This window comes from Arachis hypogaea, chromosome 20, assembly GCF_003086295.3.
Source record: "Arachis hypogaea cultivar Tifrunner chromosome 20, arahy.Tifrunner.gnm2.J5K5, whole genome shotgun sequence".
Lineage (NCBI taxonomy): Eukaryota > Viridiplantae > Streptophyta > Magnoliopsida > Fabales > Fabaceae > Arachis > Arachis hypogaea.
The window spans coordinates 131356825-131380811 of record NC_092055.1 but is presented as its reverse complement, the minus strand read 5'-3'; the positions used below and the strand labels follow the sequence as shown (position 1 = coordinate 131380811).

General features: G+C 32.1%; 1 pseudogene; it reads right to left on the bottom strand.

Moving 5' to 3' along the window:
* Positions 1-19475: 19475 nt before the first annotated feature.
* Positions 19476-23738, bottom strand: LOC112786386 (monodehydroascorbate reductase-like; annotated as a pseudogene).
* Positions 23739-23987: the final 249 nt, after the last annotated feature.

Sequence of the window (23987 nt, the reverse complement as noted above, 5' to 3'; positions counted from 1 at the left end):
ATAAAATTGTTAAAATATAATATATTACTTCTCGCAAATTATATTAACAAAATTTAGTTATCAAAATAACAAAAATACGAAGAGAATACATATATATTTTTTTAAAGAAAATGAATAAAATAAAATTTACAAATAATAATGGATAAAAAATAACTGTTTAAGACATTCCTTTTCGAGTATGAGATTTAATATTTTCGAATAGAAAATGAAACCACAACACAATAGTAAAATTGTTCAATCCAAAAGTCTTAGCAGCTATCATTAACACTATCATTAATGAAGGAAGAGATAAAATTATCTGAATGAAAAAAAAAAGAATGATAATTATTCAGTTGCAATCGGCTATCAGACAAGGTTCTAATTTAATCACCTATCAATTACATACCTCCCTGAATAATTCCAAAACAAATAGATGTGGTCGAATTTCTGAAAATTGAAGTGCCAACTAAAAATAAAAAATTTTATTTAAAAGATACTACACAAAGGTATACCTGTTAAATAGAATCTCCACACCAGGACCCCAGATCCAACTTGGTGGAAGAAACGGTTGTTCATTGCATCTGGATATGTGCAGATTTCGCGGAAGCCAGCTGGGACATTTTTGGAATCACAGTGCCGACCTGCAAAGAAGAAGCATGAAAATGGTGGTTAACAACCCAAAACAGAAGCAATCAAACAAGGCTTATGGATGAAAGAAAGGAACTAGCAGCAAATTTATGCTGGCAACGGCGAGGAACAGGATAGTGTTTGAACAGAAACACAGATCTCCATTGCAGTGCGTGAAAAAAGCTCGAAGATAAGTGAGAAAGATAGAACTTATAAGATGATTTTTTTTTTCAATTTTGATTGTACCCCTGTTCGAAGAGGACTTCTTTTAGTTACATTGGTGGATCTTTTTCTATTCTAATTTTTTTTTTGTATGTTATCCAATTGGACCTTATTGCAATGAAATTTACTATCTTAGCAAAAAAAAAAAAGGGTAACCATCTAAAAGTAGCTGATATAGGATGCTAATCTCTTTTCTGAATTCAAATTCTAGTAAGATAGATTTTTCTCATTTTTTGACATTCAATTAGTCATTCCATTCTTATAAAAAAATTAATTGGTGGCAACTCTAAATCTGATCTAATAGCATAATTTCTTTTAAGAAACCAATGAATATCCTTTTCAAATCTCAGTCATCTACTCCGAATTGCACGGTCCTAGACGAAAATATTACGATACTTTCTGGCTCATTTGTCACCATTAGTAGAAAAATCAATAATGAACAAACTCACGAACTTCTCTGATAATATAATCTCACAAGTGGTGAAAGAATCACTCTCCTCTGCAAGCTTAGCTTTCATACTCAGTGCACTATGGTGATGAGGCAGAAGCTTACACCTTGTGAGAAGGAGAAGCTCAAAAAATGAGAGTTGGTTTAGAGTGGAAGGATCCAAACTCTCCATCATTCATGTGAGGCTTTTATACACGTACATGCATGCCTTTGGCGGCATTGCTTATGAAGGGAATATGCTAACTGATTTCTGTTCGAACTAACTATACACGTCAGTAAATAAAATTTACTGCTAAATTCCCTATTTGATTTTCTAGTTCCTATTTTCGTATATCACACTTTTAGTCACCTATATAAATAACGGTATATACACACAGCTTTTTGTTAAAAAATTATCCTAAAAAAATGAAAGCTTAAATTTTGTTCATGAGTTTAAAATAAATAAAAAAGAAGTTTGTTTGGCTTAATAAATATTTTTATAACTTTATCCTTTATTATAATATTAGAAATTAAAATTTAAATGGTAATAGAATAATTTATTATGAATTTTATAGTTTAATAAGATAGACCTAATTAAAACAAGAATTTTGACGCTAATTTTAAATAATTTGGCCTAAAATTGGGCTAAACCGAGCCCAAAATAGGCCCAAGGCCCAACCCATCAGCCCAATAACTTCAAGAAGAGTCATTCTTCTTCCTCCATTCAGCCAAAAACACGCTGAAGCATGTCCGTGGAGAGAAGAGAGCTTCCAAAAATACAAACTTTCACTTAATAATTCAACCTCACATAACTTTTGATCTGGAGTTCTGATTGTCGCACCGTTTGCGGCCATGTGTTCACCGCAACGAGCTCTACAAAAACTATAGAATAATTTGGTAAGTAACTCATTATTCTCTTCTCAGCCACTCTCCCCTAATTTCAAAAATAAATGAGTGTATGTGTTTAGATTTCGTTAAATTGTGAAGTTTAGGCTCAAGCTAGCTTGAGGAAAATGCTTAATCTTGTAATATTGGTACTTGAGTAAGGTGAGAATCTTTGAACCCTAGTAGTTTTTCCTTGTTCATTATGTTTGAATAATAATTGGTATACTTGGATGTGGCAATGTGAACTAGGTAATGTATATATGTGAATTGGAGTTAAATTGTGAATGTTGGATGCTTGGTGGAGCCTTGGGTGCTGTTAGTTTGAGGATTGAGAACCTTGGGGCTAGGTTTTATGCCAACTTGTGGTGCCTTTGACTTAGGAGAGAAATTTGTCAAGGTATAGTTTTGGTTTTTCGTATATAATATATAATGTTTTGTGAAAACTTAGGCTAAATGACCTTAGGATATGTTGAAATGCATGATTGTGTTAAATATTTAGTACCCTTGATGAAAATTGTTAAATTGGGCTGAGTATGAATTATGGCAATTGATGTTTGTGGTGAGAATGTATTGAGGCATGATGATTTTAATGATGAATGATGAGAATGATGGGATTGAATATATATGTGATGAACTATTGATGAGTTTGCTGGTTCAATTGAGAAGTTTATGTATCAGATTGTTTAAAATTGAGGTATGATTGGTTGTGGTAGGATGTGGGGCTGTGTTTCTATAATATGGTATGTTTTGGTGTTTTTTATTAGTATAGAAAGTTGGTTTTTGAATGGTGAATTGTTGAAAATAGAGGTTAGAGTATTTTTGTGAAAATCTCATTTTTGGTCAAACTTTGGCGAGCCATAACTCAGCTTCTGGATACCCAAATTGTTTAAAACTTCTTTCATATGAAAATTGGGTCCGTGAAATTTATGCCGTTTAAAGAACGGATGAAAAATGTTTTAAAACGAGAAAGTTATGCACGTCGGAAGTTTGATATGTAAAATTGAAATTCTATAAACTTAACCATTTTGACTAATCTGCAATGCATGCGTATGCAAATCCCTCCATACGCGGATGGGCGTTTCTGTTTGGCATGCATGCATACGCAGGCATGTGCTGCGTATGCATCATGGGCGAAAAGAGACCCTTGCGTACGTGAGCATGGGGCTTTATACATGGACGTTTGATTCTGTCTAGCTTACCTGCATACGCGGACGAGGTAATGCATACGCAAGCATGGAAAATTGCACGCCCACGCGTACGCGTGGCCCACGCGTACGCATGGCCCCTGATTCAGCAAACATGGATTTGTGTTCTAAATCTTAATTTCAAACCTCTAAACCTCTATTTTCATTCTTTTAGCCCTAGATCTTAATAGTATGCCTAGTAATGAGATGAAACTAGGAAGAGGTGGTAACTTGAGAGTGAAGTAAGATTTTAAATGATGAATTATATACAAAAATGCGAAGTTATGAGGTATATGTGTGATTCCATCGCTATAAGGAATGATTGTAAAGGAATGATGATGATGAATTTTGAGAATAAATGGATATAATGATGATATTGATGTGTTGGATGTGGGGAAGGCAGTAGGGCACTAATCCCTCGATCTTTTTCTCCCGCATTCCTTGTGATTGTGTTTTGTGAGATGTGGAGAAGGCGGTAGGGCACTAATCCCTCGATTCATTCTCCCACATTTATTGTGATTGTGTTTTGTGGGATGTGATGAAGGTGGTAGGACACTAATCCCCCGATATATTCCCTCACATTCTTTCTCTCTTTGTCTGCAAGGTGGTAAGACACTAATCCCTTGACAAGTATGGCATAGCCTCACTAGGAGAAGGTGGCAGGGCACTAATCCCCCGATTTATTTCCCCTTGTGTATGCCTCCAGGAGAAGGTGGTAGGGCACTAATCCCCCGATTTTATGCCTCTTAGAGATGCGCAGTTGAGAGATGGTATCCGGGTTAGCTACCAGGTGTGTCGGGTTCTGGTAAAGTAACCGACAAGTGAGCTCACAGCCAGTAGAAAAGGCATGCATCATGTGCATTTGTATGTTTTGTTTGATTGTGCATTGTCTTAGCTTGCTTAATTATTTATTCATGTTAATTGCTAATTGCCTACTTGTTATATATACTTTCTGTATATGCTTGACTTATCTGTTTTGCTTGTCTGTGCACCAAAGTTGGAGGATTGGAGGAAAGGCGGAGGATTTGAGGGTTATAGTACGATTTGGGTTAAGTTTAGAACCTTCGAGGACCAACCTGTTTATGGTTTCAGTTTTAAATCTTTAAATTTTATAATTTAGATGTCAGAGTTCTAGAATTGCTTCTGGCTTTTTCAGGACCTTATATCTTATGTATGCGGCACCTCTACTATGCTGAGAACCTCCAGTTCTCATTCCATACGGATATTTGTGGTTTTTAGATGTAGGTTGAGAGGCACCTCGCTAGGCGTCTGAAGTTTTCTACAGCGAAGTGGGTGTTTGGGAGTTTACATTTTGTTTTATTTTGTTATCTATATGTGTACAGACTCTCCTTATTTATATATACCTTACGGTTACACCTCATAGAGGTTTATGGAGAACTAGAGCTACTTTTATGTATTTTGGGTTATAGATATCTATATGTATGTACATAAATATATTCTTCGGCCAGCCTTAACTCCGCAGGCTGAGTTAGGAGCTTGCTTAAGTTGTACCCTTGACCTTCTATTCTCTTTTTATATACATATGTATGTGTGCTTTAGTTATTCTTCACACGCAAGTAAACATTATTTCTGAGCGTTGCGCTTTTAATTCTACGTTTTTGCTTATCTTTCAATGCTCCTCGTATATTACATTCTTTCTATTATTATACATACATACATACATACATACATACATACATACATACATACATACATATATATATATATATATATATATATATATATATATATTATTTTAGAGGTCGTAATACCTCACTACCTCTGCTTTACGACTCGAGTGTAAGATTCTATGTGGTAAGGTGTTACAATTGATGAACAAAGGCAGAACACAGATCAAATCGTAGTTTATGAGTGGAGTTACCAGCTCCACAGTGTGATAGCTTCACAGCTTTCAGCGTTTACTTTTGTCAATGTTTGTATTCTGTGTGATTAAATTGCAAGATGCAAGGTGACTTACCTTCATCACCACGGCTCTGACGACTATGGTGAGCTAGTCCTGGTGGCGATGCTGGCATAATGGGCTTGAGGAGGGTTTGGACCAACGTTGTGTTCCAGAATGAGAAGAGATGCAATGAAAATTAGAAGAAATCCTAACCAGTTTTAACAAAGAGGAGACTTGGAATTTCAAAATTTGGATAAGGGTATTTTTTTAAAAGAAATATTAATAAAATTTCAGTCTCAATTTTTGAGTATTTATCCATTTTGGTCCTCAAAGAATTTTGGACCAGACACTTTAGTCATCAACTAAAATTAATTACTCGATTAGTACTTAACAATTAACTCCGTCAGTCACTTAGGTCCTTTATGTAAGACCCAGGTTTTTTTAAAAAATATATATATTATTATGAGTTAGTTTCAATTTATTTATTTATTTATTAAAGATTTTATTTTTAAAAATTATTTTATTAAAAGTAATTAAATTAAATTTTGATAATTAAATTAAAAATTTTACTTAATCTCATAATTATTGAGTAATTTTCTATATTTAAATTATACAACTTAATAGTCATAAAAGGATAAAAATTTTATATGATTTAATTTAAATAATTGAGATTTCAGAATTTAATACTTTAATTTTATAAACAAAGAAAATAAATTATATTATCTCTAATTTTAAATTAAAATACTTATTAGAAGTTAATTAGCAAATTTATAATTAACTAGTATTTTAAAATAATTTTGAGGGATTAAATTAGATTTTTAATTAATACTATGTACCTCTAATTTTATTAAAATTATCTAAACCACTTTATCCTAACCCTAATTTATCACCGCCACCCCCTCACCCCTTACGCCTCAGCCTTCAGCAAAAACAAAAGAAAAGAAAATGAAAGAAAAGGAGAAAGGGAAAAAACGGAGAGGGGGAAGAAAGGAGAAAAGGGGGAAATGGAAATAGAGAAGAGGGAGAACGAAGGGGAGAAGAGAGCCGAGGATGGAGAGGGAGGAGAAGAGGTTGCCGCTGTCCAGCTCGCACCACCATCGTCACACACTACTACTGCCTTGTCCCCACCGCCACACCTCGTCGTCGTAATCAGAGCCGCCACCGCCGTCTGTTGAAAGCATTCGCGTTGCCGCCAGAACCCTTGCCGTCGTCGTTGCCATTGGACGAAGGAGAGAGAAAAAGATGCGATGTACATAGCAGCTCATTGCTGTGCTTCATCTCCGCCGCTGCCATGGACGCCGGTGAGTTGCACGGTGTCATCGGGGTTTGATGAGGAAGATTCGTAGATTGGGTTTTCCAAAATCAAGGTTTGGAATTTGGTGAAGATTGGTTCAGTGGTTGGATTCTTGGAGTTGCTGTTCTGCCACCGCCGTTGCTGTAGCCGTGCTTCTATTGCCGGAGAACGGCGCCGTTGTCGCCAGAGAACCACTGTTGAAGCCGCTACTATTCTGGTGAGCCTTAGCCTTATTTCTGATCTCGTTGTGTACGCTTAAGTTGTTCCGTTACTGTTGTGAGGGAGTGTTTATGTTGAATGAAGTTGTTATTGTGAGTTATTCAGTTGCCGCCGGAACCCTTGTCTTCTTGGTTGGTCGTTTAGATGGTATGTAGCAGTTGTGCAAGGTCTTTGGTTATTCAAGCTAGAACCTTTGCCAAATGAGTGAGAATAAACAACACTAGGAGGAGTTTGCAAGCTGTCCCTAGTATTTCTTATTCGCCTACTCGCCAATTCAAGACATTCACAGTGATGATGGTGGATACGTGTTCCATGTGAAGAAGTGCTGATTCCCTTGTAGATATGATGCCAGAGAAAGATGATGATGGCCTGTTTGCAAGTGGAGGGTGGAATAGTGAGGATGGAAGGCTTAGCTGTAGGTATTCAAGCTTCAGAGGGCGATGGAGGATTTTTACGATATTAAAACATTAAAAATTGGTGGTCATTCAGTATGCTTACTTGGAGTATTTGATGGTCATGGTGGTTTTCGTGGTGCAGAGTATTTGAAAGAGCATCTCTTTGATAATCTCATGAAGCATCCAAAATCTTGTACTGATGCCAAATTGGCTATAAGTGAAACGTACCAAGGTACTAATTCTCAATTTCTGTATTCTGAAAAAGACATTTTCTGGGATGATGGCTCTACTACTTGAACCGCTGTTTTGATTGATAACCATCTCTATGTTGCTAATATTGGAGATTATAGGACTATAATATCGAAGGCTGGTCTCTTTGAGGATCATGAGCCAAACAAAAGTGATGAACGAAAGAGGAATTGATGCGTTTAAACTAAATTGAGGTAGGGGCGTTTTCGTTAAACTCATTTTTATTCTTAAGAGTTGTTATAAATTGATATTAAGAAAATAAATATTTTTAGTGATTATGGAGTCTTATGAATTGAATTGAATTGCCTTGAATGAATGTGATTGCTTACTTGACTGTGGCTATTTTTGAATATTGAGTTGGTATTGAGATAGTGAGTAGAAGATTAATTTGAAAATCTGATTTGAATGTTTATCAAGTATAATTTGAGGATTGGAAAATGATTTGATGTTAGAGTTAATTTGGGTTTGGAAAACGGCTTGAGATTTGTGAATGACTCGAATTTGAAACCGTTGAAAAGGGTTTGAGTAAATGTTGGTTGGCTTTGTTGGAAATGAATTGAGATCTAGAAAGGATTATAATATTAGAAATAAGCTTGATTTGTTGAAAAATGAGTTTAAATTGAAAATGGTCTGAGATATTGATTATTTGAGAAAAAGATATGCATAGACTCTTGGGGATGTACGTCGGGAGACAGTCTAAGTACAATTCAGATTTGTCGGGTTGGCTGGATAACCGACAGATGAGCCTCATCAGCCATAGGACAGGCATGCATCATATGCATTTGTATGCTTTGCTTGGGTTTGAACTTGTTTTGGTTTGCCTAATTGCTAAACTGTTCTTAACTGCTACTTGAACTATTTGCTGTAACTGCTACCTACTTGTGCTTTTCTTGTCTGTCTTGCCTGTGTTTGTCCTGGCGTGCTACATTTGAGAATGAACTTTGGTGCTGAATTAGTGACTGTGTTGTTTGATTGCGTGGTTGGTTTCTGATTGAGTTTTTCTTATAAGAAAGTAAAGGTTTCGGACTTCTGAAGGATTAAACATTGTTTCTTTGAAAAATTTTTTGAACGATTTCCTATTGGTTTTAAAATATTCATAAGGCAATGATAATCGCTGAGCTTGAAAATAGTTTTCTTGTTAAATATATTCTTATGACAACTTTGAAACTCCGTGGTGAGACCGTGTGGTTAGGTTCTCACCCCCCGACAGCTTTACCTTTTCAGGAATCGGATGAAGAAGCATTAAGAAGAGTTATACTGCGTTTGGTTTATATGCTGTTGTATTAACTAGATTATTTTCTTCCCTCGTCTTTGTTATTACAAGTTTGTAAGAGGGATAGGAATTGTATGTTTTATATGTATAATATATTGAATTATTATGTAAGTTGTATATGAATCTATGCCTGTTTGTATTTTTCTTAAGATAAAGTATTTATTTCTGTTTTTTTTTTCAAAGAAATCAGCGATACAGTGTCGAGTCATAGGCTCTTATTTTAATATTTAGTATGTAAAGTAGTCGTAATACTTCTTGCTATCAGAGTAGCGCAGCCGGAAGCGTGACTTCTGATAGTGAGGGTGTTACACTTTACTCCGTCAACTCTAACGGAGGGCAAAATAGTCCCTAGAAACTCTAACAGGGGACAAAATGGTCTCTGACATCTCGCATAACACTAACAGTCTAACACTGTAACTTCAAGATACACAATGCACACTCTGCAACTTCAATATTTACAAGGAGAAAAATTATCAACTTGTTCTCAACCAATTCATACTCAGGAAACTAATGACTATGTCTCTCAAGTACTTGTCGTCTTCGATAGATCCCATGAATCTAGACAGCAAGTTTGATTTGTTAAGACCCATCGTCGTCGCCGCTATCTCCCTCCTCCTTTGCCCTATCATCTCCATGACCACATTGTCCACCAATCCGATTGCTTCCTTCAACTTCTTCTCCGAACCAATGTTTAGTAATTGCTTCAGTTTTCATATGAGCGGCAACGACGATATTGCTCGTTGTACTGATAGCTTGGATGCAAGGTCGAAACTGTTTGCCAACTTGGACTCTAGCAAAGAAGGAATGAAGCACTCGGGGTCCATTCCAAATGAGAATTTGTATATGATGTCGAAAGAGAATCTTCTCATGATGTCCTAATGTCCAACAATCTATATTACTTATCGGAGAGTGGTGAAAGCGTGCTCTTGGAGTAGTTGTGGAACTTGGTCTTGAGGATGTGGTGAACGTTGTCGGGGTTAGAGGTGATGCTATTATCGAGGACGTGGAAAGTGTGGACGAGGTGGGTGTACCAGCCACAGATATTTAGGAAGTGTGTGGTTCATGACATGTTGAGGTAGGTACAACACGCGTGGTAATTACATCATGCCTTGATCTTAGAGCTGAACAGGAGAAAGGAAAATATGGAAAAGAAGACTGTGAAGGTGAAGAAGACTAATATGAATGTTAGAGTTATGCGAGATATGATGAAAATTAGGGAAGAAAAGTGTCGTTTTCGATCAAAGGGGTTAGGGATCATTTTGTCCCCTATTAGAGTTGTGAGGGATCATTTTGTCTCCTATTAGAGTTGTCAGGGACCATTTTGTCTTTCGTTAGAGTTGACGGAGCGAAGAGGTGACTGACAGAATTAATTGTTAAGGACCAATTGAATAATTAATTTTAGTTAGGGACTAAAGTGTTTAGTCTAAAATTTTTTGAGAATCAAAATGAGTAAATACTCCCATTTTTAAAAATTTCAGTCTCATATATCTTTTTACTTTTTAAAAGTACTAAAAGAACTAATATTTTATATTTCAATTAAAATTTTTTTATTTAATTTTAATCTTTAACCACCAAACATAATATTAAATCTTAATATTAATGCCAAACTTTTAGTATACCATATCAAACACACCTATATAGACATAGATATAAAATAAACATTGCCATATCAATTTCTTACAAATCTCATCTTCATTAGATTCTTTTGTTTAAGTTTTATTTTTTGTTGTTTGTTGTTTTCTTTCTTTGGTTCTTGATGCTGATAAAAGGACGTATCTGTTCCTAGAATAGTTATTTAATTTTTTTTTACGTAATGTCTTGTTGCATATTTAAAAAAACAAATTTATAAAATTAAAAAAATTGCTTTTTAGAAACTATAAGTTTATGAAAACAAAATAAATAATAAAATCTAAATACTATAATTTTTTAATTTTTTTTAGGAACTGTCTAATTGGCTATAATATCTTGAGATGAATCGCTGTGGTGGTGACAATGACGGTGGCAGCGACGACGACAACGGTAACAACTATAATTTAGGATTTCAATCAGTAGGTCTTGTTCACTCTCCTTCTCACTCGAAAGTAACCCTATTTTATATCTTTGATACGAGCTTTAAGTGTTTGGGTAGACTTTTGAGTGTATGGCTGTTTTAATTGTGTCCAAATTTATGTAGAAAAATTTTGAAAATTGCGACGAATAAATGATGTTGGAGAGGTTTTCAAAAACTTCCACTATAAAACCTCCACCAATCAATAAGTATCTTGTAGTGTTAAAAGTTTAATTTTTTTTAATAAATATATAACAGACGTTGGAAACTTAAATTTTATGCCTAAAAAAAGTGTGGTCATTAACCACTTTTGACCACGCTTTAAAAGCGTAACAAGAAAAAAGTGTATCCACATGCCTTTTTTCTTGTAGCGCTCTTTTATGCTATATTAATATTAGGTTTAATTATTCTGTTGGTCCTAATAGTTTCGCGAAATTTTTAATTAGGTCTTTATACTTTTTTTTTTCCTTTTAATTGAGTCCTTGCACTAAATTTTTTTTAATTAGGTTCCTATACTTTTATTTTTGTCCCTACATCAATTTTTTTTAATTAAGTCCCTATACAATTAAATTAATTATTGTCAAGAGGGACCTAATTAAAAAAAAAATTGATACAAAAATCTAATTAAAAAAATTTAAAAACCTAATTAAAAATTTTACAAAATTACAGAGACCTGCTAACAATATAATTAAACCTTAATACTAATACTAATATGGTACATGTAAATATGAAATTCATAGCCTAACAACAAATGATTTGACCAAATCAATAAGGAATTAGATATAGTGATTTAGCTTTTTAAGTATTCTCTTTTCTTTTTTGTTCCCCGTAAAACTGATTTGCTTCTGAACATAAATGATTGATTTTCAAAAAAAAAAAAAAAAAAAAAAAAAGAAATGGCTGGTCGATATTTTTTTTCATTTTCTTGTGTAACTGGGTAATTGCAATCATATTGTATTTATTTCATTTTTAATTTTCTTTATTATCCATAATTTGAATAAAGTACACAAATAGATATCTAATCTTTTCTTGTATGGATATTATAAGTTGTTAACCAATTAATGCGTAGAAATGCCCGAGGCTTATAGATATTTAATTTAAAGCAGAAACTCACCTGCAGTCAACTTCATATGAAGTTATTTTTAGATGGATGATACGTGTTATTATTTAGTTTAAAAAAAATCGACGATTTATTATATACAAATAATTTAATTAAAAATCCAATTGATATAGTTATGATGTTAGATTTTTTTTCATATTTTATTTTAAAAATAAATTGACTAATTTAAATTGAAAAATTATAGTTAATTGTTTACTATATAATTTTTTTAACCAAAATTATAATTAAAAATATTAAAAAAATAAAATTATTTAATATATTGGACCGGCTCAATGTTAATCAATTTTCTTTCTATTATAAAATATAAAAAAATTTAATTCTAAAAAAAATCATCTTATTTTTTAGGATTTAATTTTTTTTATTGTGTTTTCATAAAATTTGTACAAAATTTACCTATCATGTTGACTAAACTTATTTATTTACGTAAAGTTTGTTTATGGACTCAACAAACTTGTTTATATTTTAATACGATTTGAATTGTATTAGTATATTTTTGTTTTTTAATCAATTTAATTTTATTTAAATAAATAGAATTTTAAATTAAAAATTTGTATTAGTTTGTAATTTAAAATTTAAACAGATATAATTTAAATTAATAATTTATAAAATTGTATGTATTTATATTATTGTACTCATATGATTAATTATATTTATTCGATTTAAAAAAAATAACGGTTGTTAATTTTTTTATTTAAATACATTCATATTATTTCCAAATGAAAAGAATATACTTATTTAAAATAATATGAGTACGTTTATTTAAATTTAAAAAATTTTAAAATAATAAGAGTATGTTTTAAATTTTAAATAAATCTACTTATATTAATTTTAAATTTTATTTAAAATAATACACATATGTTTATTTAAATTAAAAAATTAAAATAATAAGAGTATATTTATTTAAAAAAATTTAATTTAAAATAATATAAGTGTATTTATTTGTTAGTTAAAAATTAACAACCGTTATTTTTTTTTTTTGAAAATCGAATAAATATAATTAATCATATGAGTACAATAATACGATTATATACAATTTTATAAATCATTAATTTAGAATTTAAATTTTAAATTGTAAACTAATACAAATTTTATAATTTAAAATTCTAATTATTTAAAATAAAATAAAATTAATTAAAAAATAAAAATATGCTAATACAATTCAAATCGTATTAAAACGTAAACAAGTTTGCTGAGTCATAAACAAACTTTACGTAAATAAATAAGTTTAATCAATGTGATAGGAGAATTTTGTGCAAACTTTATGAAAACACAATAAAAAAAATTAAATCCTAAAAAATAACATGATTTTTTATTTTTGAGAATTAATTTTTTATATTTTATAATAGAAATAAAAAATCTAATTAACATTGAGCTGGTCCAATATACTAGATAATTTTATCTTTTTAATAATTTTTAATTATAATTTTGGTTAAAATAATTATATAGTAAATAATTAACTACAATTTCTCAATTTAAATTAGTCAATTTATTTTTAAAATAAAATACGATAAAAAATTTAACATCATAGCTATATCAATTGATTATTTAATTAAATTATTTGTATAAAATAAATCGATTTTTTTTAACCAAATGATAATATGTGTCATCTATCCAAAAACAATTTAATGTAAAATCGACTGCAGGTGAATTTCCACCTTAATTTAATACAAAAAAAAAATTAGAGACTTATTTATTATTTATTCTTACAATTCTTTTTTGGGGATGGGGCAAAAGGGACAGGAACAACAAATAGAGACTAGTTATAATTAAATTAAATTTATCCATCATTTATAATTTATTTATAATTTATAATATAATATTTAATTCAAGTCCAACAAAAATACTCATAATTAATTTATCATAAAATATTGAAATAAACATACATAAAGACTGCTTACGACAAAAAGAGTTGGCACGCACAAGAAGCAAATATACATAAAAAATTAGTTATTAATATATATTATATATTAAAATATAAAATATATATTAAAAATATGTAAAATAATATATATTTATACACATATATATTATGAATAATTTTATGATTGAACTTTTAAATACACATAGTTTTTTTTTTCAAAAAATATAACTTATATGCTCAAATCTTGTTCAAGAGTTTTAAATAAATAAGAAATAAAAGTTTGTCTGACTTAATAAATATTTTTATAAATTTATTCTTTATTATAATATCGGAAATTAAAATTTAAATGGTAATATGATAATTTTTTAGAAATAAAAATATAATTTATATTTAGTTCTCATGAAACCTTCGATTTGGAGAAATTGAAAATTAAATGAAAAGTTTGAATGATTAATAAAAATAAACTTTCAATCTATTAATTTTTTTTCAGATTCTGTTAGAACTATATTTATCAAAATAGTGACGGGGTAATTTGTTTTTTTTTTCTTTTTTCTTGAGCGTTTCTATTCTGTTATTTATAAAAAAAATGAAAAAATAAATAAAAATTTCCAATCTCTTTGTCTTCCTCCCAGCTCCCATCCAGCAAAGTCCTCTAAAGACTAAAGCTAAACTAATAAATGCAATTTTAATATGTATCTTAGGATAGTATATATTATCTATTTTCAATATTTAATTAATTTTGGTCTTCTTCTTTAAATACAATTTAAATGGTTCATTCTTTCTTAACATTTTTGGAAGAACAAAATAATTTTTTAGTCAAAATTATCTTATATACTCTCAATTTCTTAGTTTAAAAATTGATACATTTACCAATTTTATTTTGAAATTTAAAATTTTCTAACATTAAAATGTATGAGCTGATCATAAAAAATAGTATCGACTCTTTAAAATCAAATGTTGGTCATTTTTTTTGGTAAAAAAAATAGTATTAAATTAATTATTCTTTCTTAATAATTTTGGTAAAAAAGTTTTTATAATAACAAAAGGTTGAAAATATTAAATTTGAAAAATATTTGTATGTTCTCAAATTTTGATTTTAAACATTGATACATTTATAATATTTTAAAATTTGAAAATCTGAAGAGTTTGTGATGATCACAAATTTGTATGATCCTTTCACCTTGCAAATTAAATAACTTCTTATCACATTATAAAATAATAGCAAATTAGATATAGTTATATTAGCACCTCATTAAATGGGTCATATATATAGCTCATTATTAATTACTTGTTTTTCACGAATATTAAAAATTGACTATGAATATTTAAATTTTATTATCTTTCCATCAAAAGAGAAACCCCAGGTGATATGGTTTTTCTACATAAGTAGATGATTCGAGCATTACTGACACATTAATTTAAAAAATGGAATTTACTCAACTTTTGTTTCATATCATTGTTTGCTTCTTTTTTCTGTCACTTGTTTACGACACTATAGATGCTACGAAAATTAATAACCCTGAGGTAGGTCTCAACCATGATGTTTTAATTGGTCTAAATTCAATCAATAATGAAGTGTTGCCACTATCAATTTCAAGAGAATCCTTTTTCAAAAGATATTCTTTTTCAAAAAATGTTGGTGTTAACCATGAAGTTCCACGTGGTCCAAATCCAATCGGTAATAGAAGTCCTCCTCCTGCAAGATACTCTTTTTCAAAAGATATAGGTCTCGACCGTACTGTTCCAAGTGGTCCAAATCCAATCCATAATGGATTGCCGCCACCGCCGCCGCCAAATGGACCTCCTCCTAGAGAATACTCTTTCTCAAAAGATATAGGTCTCGACCGTACCGTTCCAAGTGGTCCAAATCCAATTCATAATGGATTGCCGCCGCCGCCGCCAAATGGACCTCCTTCTAGAAAATACTCTTTCTCAAACGATATAGGTCTCGACCGTACTGTTTCAAGTGGTCCAAATCCAATCCATAATGGATTGCCACCGCCACCACCACCGCCGCCAACCGCATGATGTTCCATCTGCTCCAAACCCAATCGGTAATCCGGCACCACAAAATTATCCTTTAGAAACATGAATCATGACCATGATATTTCCGGTGGTCCAAATCCAATTAATCATAAGACACCGGCAATACTGGAAGGTCCTCCTTTCAAGATATTTTCTTTAAAGAACATATAGATCACCACTAAATATATAATTGAATAATGTCCACTGTAAGTATAATGCAATTATGCACGTTTATTAATAAATTTTCAGGTTATATTTTATTCGCATTTGTCTTACATTTTAGTTTTAATATATCGTTTTGATCGAGTATGAGACTTTAATTTATTGTTGTTCTTATATATATTGTGTGATTATTTTATATTTCACATATTAAAACAACAAACTGGATCTAAAACAAACCACCATTTAATTTGTATGCCAAAAACAGGTTTAATAAGGTAAGATCAGTTTCACGTATATATAACTATAATAGTAGAACCAATTATTATTATTATTATTATTATTATTATTATTATTATTATTATTATTATTGAGAATTCAAAAAAAAAAAAAAAAACTCAGAGATCATCATCATCAAAATACGATTTAGAAGAGGCATGAAATTATAAAATAAATTTGGTAAATTTTTCGAAACTGAAATTTATTTTCTTCCTCAGCTGTAGAATTATAGTGACTCACTTTAATTGCAACACATGTCCACGTAAAGCACTCATTTTTATACATGCAATTTTTTATTAGAATTAGATTATTGACACTAATTAGAAATACTAATTATAGTATTAAAAATAAAAATTTTATAATTGAAGAAATTAAAATATTTATTTTATTTATTTTAAATCTTACATTGTTGATGTATAAAAAAATTATGCCATCTAAAGTTCAAACCAAAGACAATAAAGATAGCTGTGCATTAATCTCCGCTAAGCTATTACATATTTTTATGAATTCATGCGCGTGTATATATATATATATATATATATATATATATATATATATATATATATATATATATATATATATATATATCACTTTAATGATTATTATGCTTAAATATAATACATATTCTCTAATAATTTTTTTAAATTTTTTTCTTTTATATTTTTCAAGGAGTATTATTGTAAAAAATAATATATTATCATAATTATAAACATATATTATTATCATTTAATATACTTTATAAATTTTTAAATTGACTTATGATAGAAATTAGAAGAAGATTAAAGTATCAATTAAAACTATTTCTTTTGTTCTAATATTTTTAAAGTTATATTCTAAGTTTCAATTATGAGCATTGATTAAATTAATTTTTCATAACAAAAATAATAATAATATAAAATAAATATTTTTTGATAAAATTGTTAAAATATAATATATTACTTCTCGCAAATTATATATATTGACGAAATTTAGTTATCAAAATAACAAAAATACGAAAAGAATACATATATATTTTTTTGAAAGAAGATGAATAAAATAAAATTCATAAATAATAATGGAAAAAAAACTGCTTAAGACATTCCTTTTTGAGTACGAGATTTAATATTTTCGAATAGACAATGGAACCACAATACAATAATCCAAGAGTGTTAAGGACAGCAACTTTTATGATTTGTAGCCATCAAATAGTTATCAATGATGATTTTAATAGTATGAGATTGATATGAGATTTTATCCAATGGCTCACTTTTTTTTATGGCTACATATTGGCTAAAATTTAATAAAATTACTGGTCCCCTAGATTTTTCCATAATAAAATTGTTCAATCCAAAAGTCTTAGCAGCTATCATTAACACTACCATTAACGAGAGAAGAGATAAAATTAGCTGAATGAAGAAAAAGAATAATAATTATTCAGTTGCAACCGGCTATGAGACGACATTCCAATTTAATCACCTATCAATTGAATACCTCCCTGAATGATTCCAAAACAAATAGATGTGGTCGAATCTCTGAAAATTAAAGTGCCAACTAAAAATAAAAAATTTCATTTAAAAGGTACTATACGAAGGTATACCTATTAAATAGAAGCTCCACACCAAGACCTCAAATGCAACTTGGTGGAGGAAACGGTTGTTCATTGCATCTGGATATGTGCAAACTTCGCGGAAGCCAGCTGGGACATTTCTGGAATCACGGTGCCGACCTGCAAAGAAGAAGCATGGAAATGGTGGTTAGCAACCCAAAACAGAAGCAATCAAACAAGGATTACGGATGAAAGAAAGGAACTAGCAGTAAATTTATGCTGGTAGCTATGGAAAGCGAGGAACGAGATAATGTTTGAACAGAAATACTACAGATCTCCATTGCACTGCGTGAAAAAAAGCTCGAAGATAAATGAAAAAGATAGAACTTATTACAACATGATTTTTTTTTTCAATTTTGATTATACCCCCTGTTCGAAGAGGACTTCCTTTAGTTACATTGGTGGATCTTTTTCTATTCTATTTTTTTTTTTTGTATGTTATCCAATTGGACCTTATTGCAATGAAATTTACTATCTTAGCAAAAAACAAAAAACTAACCATCTAAAAGCAGCTGATATAGGATGCTAATCTCTTTTCTGAACTCAAATTCTAGTAACAGTTTTTTCTCAATTTTCGACATTCAATTAGTGATACCATTCTTATAAAAAAATTAATTGGTGGCAACTCTAAATATGATCTAACAGCATAATTTCTTTTAAGAAAATAACGAATATCCTTTTCAAATCTCGGTCGTCTACTCCGAATTGCACGCGGTCCCAGACGAAAATATTAGAGTAAATATCCATAGTCGTCCTTGAGATTCACGCAAATACCCATAATAATTCCTAAGATTCCGATTTTCCCATTGTAGTCCTCCAGATAGAGCTCCGAGCACTCAAACTGGTCCTTGGCCATATTTCAGGTGATGACTCATCATCGGAGCGCTGACGTGGACTCGAATTGCCACGTGGGAGGGGTCCAAAACGTCGTCGTTTTGGGTTTGGCACCCTTGAAAGCCAAAAACGACGCCGTTTAGATGTTATTTAGTACGAAAAACAGTTTTCTCCCCCAACACAAACACTTCACTTCACTCGTCTCTTCTTCTTCTACCCTCTGACTTCTTCTTCATCTCCCCATCAATGGTGTAGCCATATAGGGTTGTATTCGCTGGGTTTAGGAAAATTTGAGAGAAGAAGTAATCCGACCAGAAGTTGTTATCGTTCTTCCCCTCCTTCACCATAAGCACGAGGTTCTGACTTTGTGATCGGACTCAAGGTAACCTTCCTTTTTTTTACTTTGCATTTTCAATACAATATTGGTTGATGATATGCAAGTTGTTAGTGTAGTTGAGGTTCTGGAGTTTTGGTGTCATTGTAGTATCTAGGGTTTGAAGGCTGGCTGGGGTTTGTGGGGTTGCTTTATTTAATCCAAATGAAACAGGAATGAAACAGGGAGTTGTATGCAGGATTGAAAAATATGTTTTCTTGTGGTGATTAATTTTTTTTAATGCATTAGTAAGCTTTCTATACATTTTGTCTTAATACATGTTCCCTTGTATTTTCTTTTTGTATTTTCTGTAGGTAGCACCTTATGAACGTCCTACACTAAGCAAGGCTTACCTTTTTCCTGAGTGTGAGTTGTGATATTCTCTCTCCCTCTATGTTATAATTCCTGATTTCCATGTTTGTGTTGGAAGTAGAGGAGAAAGATTGCTTCCTGAGTGGTACAGTGAGAAAGGTGATTATTACGTTTGGTTTATCACAATTATTGGATAGTTTTAAGGACAGCTAGGCTCTCATGCTAAGTGAAAACAAGAGTAAATTAACAAAATGGTCCTTAACAATGATTTTCCAAATGCAAATTCCTTTGGATCACAATTCACGATCTAGTCATTGTACGATGAAAAAGACTAATAACACAAAACAAAACTCCTAAGTAACTGTATCTAAAATCTTCAGTTCTTCTTCAACCTTGATTCCACCCTTCTCTTCTTCAACCTGTCCCTTGAATAAGGTTGTTTGTGGCCTTCTTTAACAACAATGATATCAGCTTCTAGGACCCTGCCATTCTTTAGTTTGACTTCTTTCACCTGAATGGTGGGTTGAAATCATGACAAGCTTGATTTGAAATTTAAAAGGAAATCCAACAGCAACTGTTTCTTTAATAATATTGACCCCCTTTTTCGCATAGTATCCCTCGTAGAAAGCAGCTATGCCAGATGTAAAAAGTCTTGGCACTGCAACATCATATTATAATGCACTTCTTTAAAAATATATAAAGAAATAAAACAGTATGGCATGAAAAGAAAGAGTTATAACTATCTACTTACTACACCAAGACTCTGGGTAGACCATGGTAACATCAAGATTGTTGAGTCTCATTGCTGCACTAAGCTCCAGACCAATGTATCCACCTCCGACAACCACAGCTTTGCCATTCTTCTTTGCTTTAATTGCTTCGTATAGTTTATCAGCATCATCAACTTCCCTTAAGTAAAAGATGTTTTTGGCATCAGCTCCTTGAACACCAAAATCACTTAACCTTATAACCTGCAAACAAATACAAATTATTAGCAAGACCAGAAAAATGAAGAAATGAGTACAATGCAAGACATATTCTCTAATATCCTCAAGGATCCTTACAGTTGAGCTGGTTACAATCAACAAAATCTGGTAACTGAATGTTTCTCCTCCTGCACTTGTCAGAAATTTTGCGGCAAGGTCTGCTTTCACTATTTTTGTGCTAAGAATCAACTCTATACCTGCAATCAAACATTTAAATTTGCATTTGGAAAATCATTGTTAAGGACCATTTTGTTAATTTACTCTTGTTTTCACTTAGCATGAGAGCCTAGCTGTCCTTAAAACTATCCAATAATTGTGATGAACCAAATGTAATAATCACCTTTCTCATTGTACCACTTAGGAAGCAATCTTTCTCCTCCACTTCCAACACAAACATGGAAATCAGGAATTATAACATAGAGGGAGAGAGAATATTACAACTCACACTCAGGAAAAAGGTAAGCCTTGCTTAGTGCAGGACGTTCATAAGGTGCTACCTACAAAAAATACAAAAAGAAAATACAAGAGAACATGTATTAAGACAAAATGTATAGAAAGCTTACTAATGCATTAAAAAAAATTAATCACCACAAGAAAACATATGTTTCAATCCTGCATACAACTCCCTGTTTCATTTGGGTTAAATAGAGCAACCCCACAAACCCCAGCCAGCCTTCAAACTCTAGATACTACAATGACACCAAAACTCCAGAACCTCAACTACACTAACAACTTGCATATCATCAACCAATACTGTATTGAAAATGCAAAGTAAAAAAAAATGAAGGTTACCTTGAGTCCGATCACAAAGTCAGAACCTCGTGCTTATGGTGAAGGAGGGGAAGAACGATAACAACTTCTGGTCGGATTACTTCTTCTCTCAAATTTTCCTAAACCCAGCGAATACAACCCTATATGGCTACACCATTGATGGGGAGATGAAGAAGAAGTCAGAGGGTAGAAGAAGAAGAGACGAGTGAAGTGAAAGTATTTGTGTTGGGGGAGAAAACTGTTTTTCGTACTAAATAACATCTAAATGACGTCGTTTTTGGCTTTCAAGGGTGCCAAACCCAAAACGACGACATTTTGGACCCCTCCCACGTGGCAATTCGAGTCCACGTCAGCGCTCCGGTGATGAGTCATCACTTGAAATATGGCCAGGGACCAGTTTGAGTGCTCGGAGCTCTATCTGGAGGACTACAATGGGAAAATCGGGATCTTAGGGATTATTATGGGTATTTGCGTGAATCTCAGGGACGACTATGGGTATTTACTCCTAATTTCGAAAACAAATAGGTGTATGTGTTTAGATTTGGTTAAACTGTGATGTTTAGGCTGAAGCTAGCTTGAGGGAAGCGCTTAATCTTGCTATATTGGTGCTTGAGTAAGGTGAGACTTTTTGAACCCTAGTAGTTTTTCCTTGTTCATTATGTTTGAATAATAATTGGTATACTTGGATGTGGCAATGTGAACTAGGTAGTGTATATATGTGAATTGGAGTTAAATTGTGAATGTTGGATGCTTGGTGGAGCCTTGGGTGCTGTTAGCTTGAGGATTGAGAACCTTGGGGCTGGGTTTTGTACCAACTTGTGGTGCCTTTGACTTAGGAGCAAAATCAGCCAAGGTATGGTTTTGGTTTCTTGTATATAATATATAATATTTTGTGAAAACATAGGCTAGATGACCTTAGTATAGGTTGAAATGCATGATTGTGTTAAATGTTTAGCATCCTTGATGAAAATTGTTGAATTGGGTTGAGTATGAATTATGGCAATTGATGTTTGTGGTGAGAATTTATTGAGGCATGATGATTTTAATGATGAATGATGAGGATGATGGGATTGAATATTTATGTGATGAACTATTGATGAGTTTGTTGGTTTAATTGAGAAGTTTATATAAGAGATTGTTAAAAATTAAGGTATGATTGATTGTGGTAGGATGTGAGGCTATGTTTCTGTGATATAGTATGTTTTGGTGTTGTTTATGAGCATAGAAAGTTGGTTTTTGAATGGTGATTTGTTGAAAATAGATGTTAGAGTATTTTTTGTGAAAATTTGATTTTTGGCCGAATTTCGGCAAGCTATAACTCAGCTTCCGAACCCCCAAATTGTTTCAAACTTATTTCATATGAAAATTGGCTCCGTGAAGTTTACGCCATTAGAAGAACGGATAAAAAATATTTTAAAACGAGAAAGTTATGCACGTCGGAAGTTCAGTATGTAAAATTGAAATTCTGTAAACTTAACCACTTTTGACTAATCTGTAATGCATGCGTACGCAAACCCCTCCATACGCGGATGGACATTTCTGTTTGGCATGCATGTGTACGCGGGCATGTGCTGCGTACATATCATGGGCGAAAAAAGACCCTTGCATACGCGAGCATGGGGCTTCATACGCGGACGAGGTAATGCGTACACGAGCATTGAAAATTGCACGCCTACGCGTACGCATGACCCCTGTTTTAGCAAACATGGATTTGTGTTTTAAATCTTAATTTCAAATCTCTAAACCTCTATTTTCATTCTTTTAACCCTAGATCTTAATAGTATGCCTAGTAATGAGATAAAGCTAGGAAGAGGTGGTAACTTGTGAGTGAAGTAAGATTTTAAATGATGAATTATGTACAAAAATGCAAAGATATGAGGTATATGTGTGATGCCATGTCTATAAGGAATGATTGTAAAGGAATGACGATAATGAATTTTGAGAATAAATAGACATAATGATGATATTGATGTGTTGGATGCGGGGAAGGCGGTAGTGCGCTAATCTCTCGATCTTTTTCCCCCGCATTCTTTGTGATTGTGTTTTGTGAGATGTGGGGAAGGCGGTAAGGTGCTAATCCCTCGATTCATTCTCCCGCATTTATTGTGATTGTGTTTTGTGGGATGTAATGAAGGTGGTAGGGCACTAATCCCCCGACGTATTCCCTTACTTTTATGTATTTTGGGTTATGGATATCTATATGTATGTACATAAATATATTCTCCGACCAGCCTTAGCTCCGCAGGCTGTGTTAGGAGCTTGCTTAAGTTGTACCCTAGACCTTCTACTCTCTTTTTATATACATATGTATGCGTGCTTTAGTTTTTTTCACACGCAAGTAAACGTTATTTCTGAGTGTTGCGCTTTTAATTCTACGTTTTTTCTTTAACTGTCCTTTAAGACTCCTCGTATATTACATTCTTTCAATTATTATACATATATATTATTTTAGAGGTCGTAATACCTTGTCACCTCTGCTTTACGACTCGAGCGTAAGGTTGTGTGGTAGGATGTTACAATTGACGAACAATAGCAGAACGCAGATCAAAGCGTAGTTTATGAGTGGAGTTACTAGCTCCATATTGTGGTAGCTTCGCAGCTTTCAGCGTTTACATTTGTCAATGTTTGTATTCCGTGTGATTAAATTGCAAGATGCAAGGTGACTTACCTTCATCACCATGGCTCCGACGACTACGATGAGCTAGTCCTGGTGGCGATGCTGGCATCATGGGCTTGAGGAGGGTTTGGACCAACGTTGTATTCCAGGATGAGAAGAGATGCAATGAAAATCAGAAGAAACCCTAACCAGTTTTAACAAAGAGTAAACTTGAAATTTCAACTTTTGGATAAGGGTATTTTTTTAAAAGAAATATTAATACAATTTCAGTCTCAATTTTTGAGTATTTACCCATTTTGGTCCTCAAAAAATTTTGGACCAGACACTTTAGTCTTCGACTAAAATTAATTACTCGATTGGT